Source organism: Lygodium microphyllum, chromosome 4, assembly GCF_053477565.2.
Source record: "Lygodium microphyllum isolate KBCC chromosome 4, Lygodium_microphyllum_v1.1.10, whole genome shotgun sequence".
Classification (NCBI taxonomy): Eukaryota; Viridiplantae; Streptophyta; class Polypodiopsida; order Schizaeales; family Lygodiaceae; genus Lygodium; species Lygodium microphyllum.
In genome coordinates this window covers 29,960,971-29,966,970 of record NC_141138.1, presented here as the reverse complement: position 1 = coordinate 29,966,970, position 6,000 = coordinate 29,960,971, and positions in this window count along the sequence as shown.

Here is a 6,000-nt window from a genome sequence, read left to right as displayed (position 1 = left end):
CAAAGGCTTGCAAGGAGGTTATCTGGTTAGGCCATTTGATTCCTGACCTTGGTATGACAAATGCACGCCTACATTGCATTCGAATTCTATGAGTGCCATTCAGTTGGCCAAGAATCCGTGGCCAAGAATCCGGTCTTCTGTGCGAAGACAAAACATATTGAGGTGAAGTATCACTTGATTCGTGAGGTCATTGAGGGCAAGTCTATTGGCCTTGTCAAGATTCCAACTGAGTAGAATCCTGTAGACTTGCTCACGAAGAGCCTCACTACAGAGCGCTTTGCCTTCCTCAGGAGATTGATGGGTGTTCGATGAGATGACGTCTTTTTCCTCATTCTGTTGTACATGTGTACATATTGTACTGTCTTTTCTTTTCTTTTCTCTCTCACTGGGGCAGATTCACCTTTAAGTGGAAGGTTTTTGGGGATAAAGGCGCCTTTGCCTAGCCCCCCATGTATTACTACACTGGCAGTACCCACCACTGCACACTGCAGGTGGTGGGCACCCGTCACAGTCACTTATTCTTTAATCTTTTAGTGATAGTTTGAATAAAAGGAAGGCCCGGCCACACATTGTGGATGTTGGAGTTCCCACTTTGAGTTTCACTCTCTCTCTTGCTCTTACTCTCCATCCACCATAGCTCTCACCGCCAAGCTTCTTCCTCCTGGGTTCCACTTCCCTTTCACTTCTTTGGCCATTCAAGCTAGCAAAGATGGTTTGAGGGAAGAGTTGTAAGGTGTGGAAGCCATCCTCATTTAACTTGTGGTGGTTTTCTCTAAAAGTGGGTGGCTTGGTTATAAGAGACAAACAATAGTTGAGAATCCTAGACACATCTGATCTATAAAAGAGGGAAGGCACATCATGGGATTGTTGACTACAATGTCTTTTAGAAAGAGAAAATAAGATAAAGATAGCCATACGGTATCAAAAGGGGAGTATAACTCTGATATTTAGCTCTTATATGGTAGTAATCTCGACTTGAGAACTTATAATCTTGCAGATCTTGAGAAATAAATCTATAGCTATAAGGTAAACCAATATTTAGGCCACGATATGCACTACTGCTATAGGTTTAAGGAACAATAAATTTAGAAGTGGGTGCCTTGGCTATAAAGATCATAATTATTGGTAGGATGGAAGGTTATTTTGTTATGTTGGAACTTGGTATTAGGGTCCTTTTGTTTTTCAAATCATATTTTATTGGAATGGTCTCTTTCAAAACTTGCTTTGCTTTACACCAAACTAATTGAGTTATTATTAATATCCACACACACACACACACAGATGGATGGATGATTGTAGTTTTGTATTCAATTTTGAAAAATTTACCATGTAGTATGGGAAGATTCTCTCTCTCTCTCTCTCTCTCTCTCTCTCTCTCTCTCTCTCTCTCTCTCTCTCTCTCTCTCTCTCTCTCTCTGTGTGTGTGTGTGTGTGTGTGTGTGTGTGTGTGTGTGTGTGTGTGTGTGTGTGTGTGTGTGTGTGTGTGTGTGTGTGTGTGTGTGTGTGTGTGTGTGTGTGTGTGTGTGTGTGTGTGTGTGTGTGTGTGTGTGTGTGTGTGTGTGTGTGTGTGTGTGTGTGTGTGTGTGTGTGTGTGTGTGTGTGTGTGTGTGTGTGTGTGTGTGTGTGTGTGTGTGGCATCGAAGGCCAAGGATGCTACGTGAAAAAGTATAATGATTTCTTCTTCTTCTAGCAATAATTTTGATGAACATCTTAAGGCAGTTCTAGTACAGGATTTGAAGAACTCATCATCTTTGTAATCCTTCTTGAAGGAGATGAGGTGGTTGAGCTAAAAGATGTGCTAGAGCATGGCATCGCCCATGAGGAAGAGGAGAAGCAAGTGGGATAGCATGCTATCATCATGCCAAATGATGCCCAATGTGGGCTAACTATCAATGTATCCATGACTGGCATGGCCTCTTCAAGAAGCTATCTTTTTTACTTATGAGTGATGATGTCATAAATACAATAATGCACCACAAATTTGTGACCCAACAAGTGCTCTATTCCCACCATTCATCCCCCCTTCTTCTTCTTCTTCTTCTTCTTCTTCTTCTTTGGCCATACAAGCTAGCAAAGATGGTTTTGAAGGAAGAGTTGTAAGTTATGGAATCCATCCTCATTTAAATTGTGGTGGTTTTCTCTAAAAGTGGGTGGGAGCTAACAATAAAGAAAGTGAATACTTGTAGCCACTTGGTTATAAGAGACAAACGATAGTTGAGAATCCTAGACACATCTGATCTATAAAAGAGGGAAGGCACATCATGGGATTGTTGACTACAATGTCTTCTAGAAAGAGAAACTGAGATAAAGATAGCCTACGGTATCAAAAGGGGAGTATAACTTCGATATTTAGCTCTTATATTGTAGTGATCTCAACTTGAGAACTTATAATCTTGCATATCTTGAGAAATGAATCTATAGCTATAGGGTAGGCCAATATTTAGGCCAAGATATGCACTACTACTATAGGTTTAAGGAACAAGAAATTTAGAAGTGGGTGCCTTGGCTATAAAGATCATAATTATTGGTAGGATAGAAGGTTATTTTGTTATGTTGGAACTTGTTATTAGGGTGTTTTTTTCAAATCATATTTTATTAGAATGGTCTCTTTCAAAACTTGCCTTGCTGTATATGCCAAACTAATTGAGTTATTATTAATATCCACAGAGAGAGAGAGAGAGATGGATGGATGATTGTAGTTTTGTATTCAATTTTGAAAAATTTACCATTTCCAAAAGTAGTATGGGAAGATACTGTTAACATTTGAAATCTTATGCTTGCAATTGTTAACTACCTTTATATGTGATATTGGGGGCTTAAATTAATTAAAATGGTATGGCTTAAGATTAATAATCACTAAATGAAGTATAAGACTTTACAAATGTCTATTTACATATGTAACCAAATATGCATATGTATGCCTACATTGGATCTCTCTCTCTCTCTCTCTCTCTCTCTCTCTCTCTCTCTCTCTCTCTCTCTCTCTCTCTCTCTCTCTCTCTCTCTCTCTCTCTCTCTCTCTCTCTCTCTCTCTCTCTCTCTCTCTCTCTCTCTCTCTCTCTCTCTCTCTCTCTCTCTCTCTCTCTCTCTCTCTCTCTCTCTCTCTCTCTCAATGATCATTGTATAAACATCAATTTATATGGACATAGCCGTTTTCTACACCATGTACCAATGTCGAAAATGTAGAAGTTACTTCCTATTCTTATAGAGCTTATTGGTATGTGTTGCGTTTATGGTTTTGCAAGTGCTTGATATATTTGTTGATAATGTGTCTTGAATCTCCCAACCCCACATGTGGATCCTAAAAGTTATACACACACACACGCATGCACATGTGGCATGCACGCACGCACGCATGTGTGCATGCATGTGTGTGTGTGTGTGTGTGTGTGTGTGTGTGTGTGTGTGTGTGTGTGTGTGTGTGTGTGTGTGTGTGTGTGTGTGTGTGTGTGTGTGTGTGTGTGTGTGTGTGTGTGTGTGTGTGTGTGTGTGTGTGTGTGTGTGTGTGTGTGTGTGTGTGTGTGTGTGTGTGTGTGTGTGTGTGTGTGTGTGTGTGTGTGTGTGTGTGTGTGTGTGTGTGTGTGTGTGTGTGTGTGTGTGTGTGTGTGTGTGTGTGTGTGTGTGTGTGTGTGTGTGTGTGTGTGTGTGTGTGTGTGTGTGTTTCTCCTCCATCACTCAAGCTTTAACATGGAGAAATCTACAGCATCTACACTAATGATATTTCCTCCATCCAAAGACCGCCCCCCCCTCTCTCTCTCTCTCTCTCTCTCTCTCTCTCTCTCTCTCTCTCTCTCTCTCTCAGGGCTTGGTCGTCTGTCAACGGCAACTTCGCTGTAGATGTGCCGTTGGAATCGAGGATGCAATTTCATTTCCACGTTTTTCCGGTAGCAGGAGATGCTCACGGGCTTGCAAGTTTTTTCCTTTATGGTGTCGTTCTTCCAATGCTGTAACTGTTTCGGAGCGAAGCGGCCATCTGTAAACAGGAACACCACCACCTTTCAAACCACGCTAAGCAGTGCTACAACCCCTTCCACGACAGGTGGCCACCCGAGCTCGAGCCATAGCTGGATCAATTCACAATTGTTCTCTCTGCGGGATCTACGATTAGCAACTGATAACTTTAATATTGAGACCAAGTTAGGGCAGGGAGGCTTCGGTGTTGTTTACAAGGTCAGAAAATAGACAAGGGGACGCTACAAGACAGAAGGGAAATTGCTGTGAAGAAGCTGTCCGCGGCAAGCCGGCAGGGCAAAGAAGAATTTCCAAACGAAGTTAGCCTTTTAACGACGACTGTGCAGCATCGCAATCTTATCAAACTCTACGGCTGCTGTGTGGAAGAGTCTGAAAGGATCCTTGTTTATGAATACTTGAGCAACAGAAGCCTTGACAAGCATCTTTTCGTTTCAGGAGGAGGTGAAAAGTGGGAAACTTTCTTCATTGAAGGTGGTCTCTCTGACATTCAACAGGTCTATCGAGGGGGCTTTTTCCCCGTCAGGCGACATGCCGCTCGAGCTCCATAATGTGGAGCTTCTAATCAGCCAAGCTATCAAGGAGGTGAAGAAAGATTTCAAGAAGGATGCGGATAATGCCTTGAACCAAGAAACCCGCCGGTTCCATGAGAGGATCCCACGACTGGAGGAGATGGTGAAGACACTCACGGAAGAGAAGAGGGATCTCAAAACCGACCTGGACAAGCTACAAACGGAAGTGTCACATCTACAAGAGGCAAGTGAGGACGCGGATTTCAAAGCGGACCTTCGCGAGGCTATCACGAAGGAATGGCGAGAGGACCTCCAGGTATGCATTAAAACCGAAGTTGAGGCTTCGAGAGAGGGATGGGAGGAAAAATCAAAGCAAACATGAAGGAAGAATTAGAAGGGAATAAGGAGGGGTGGATTGAGGTAGTGAAGAAGAGCATTAAGAAGGAGGTCCAGGAAGAAAATAAAAAGAAGGAGGTAGTCCGGGTTCAGGAGACCTTAGAGGAGGAGAGGCTCAGGAACGCACGTAGATTGAATGTGCGTATTACCGGGCTCCCCGAAGGGGCCTCTCCGGAGGAGGACGCACGCGGGCTATGCACCCGACTAGGGTAAACGAGCAGGCCCTTTACTCAAGTATGGCGTGCAGGACGAGATACTACCAGGGTCAGAGCTCTGATATTACATATGAGCACACCAGAGGACAGAGCCACTTTCTTTCAAAAGCGGATTTCGCTTTGAGGGATGACTGGGGCTCCCATCTTCATGGATGAGGGCCTGACTCAGATGCAGATTGCACACAGACGAGCATGCATGCCACAGATACTCCAAGCACATAGAGAAGGCCGTAAGGCCTTCTATCAAGATGGCCGGATTTTTATAGATGGACGCCCCACCAAATAGGGGGCGTGGCCTATGAGACGGGGTAGAGGGCTGTACAGGAGACCCCGATACGTGTGGCAGTTTGGAACTACAATGGCTCCCTATGGTCATGACCGGACAGACTTGACGAGATTTTACCCAACCATGATGTTATATGCCTCACAGAGACACATGAGAGCCCAGAGAGAGGGCTCCCACGCATTACAGGATTTGAGTGGGTATCTGCATACCAAGCTACTACTAGGCAGAGCACATCTAGGGGCTCAGGAGGGGTGGCAGTTCTATTCCGTCAGGGGATACAGAGACATATCTAGTTAGTGAGACGAGATGAGGAGGCCAGTTACATATGGATCAGAGTGCAGATATCAGATGAGAGATGGATCTATATGGCAGTATGCTACTTTTCACCACAAGGGTCCAGATATGCTACTACGCAGGGTGATATTCAGGCCAGAGATTCCCCCTCCCCTTATTCACAGCTCTCAAAGGACATTATTCTGTATTCTAGTTTGGGTGAGGTCTTCCTTATGGGAGACTTCAACGGGCGCACACAGAGCCGACAGTGTGAGAGTTTTGATATGGAGTAGCCAGAGATCATGAGAGCATTAGACCCTGAGGAGTTGGGGATCAGTAGGGAGTCAGC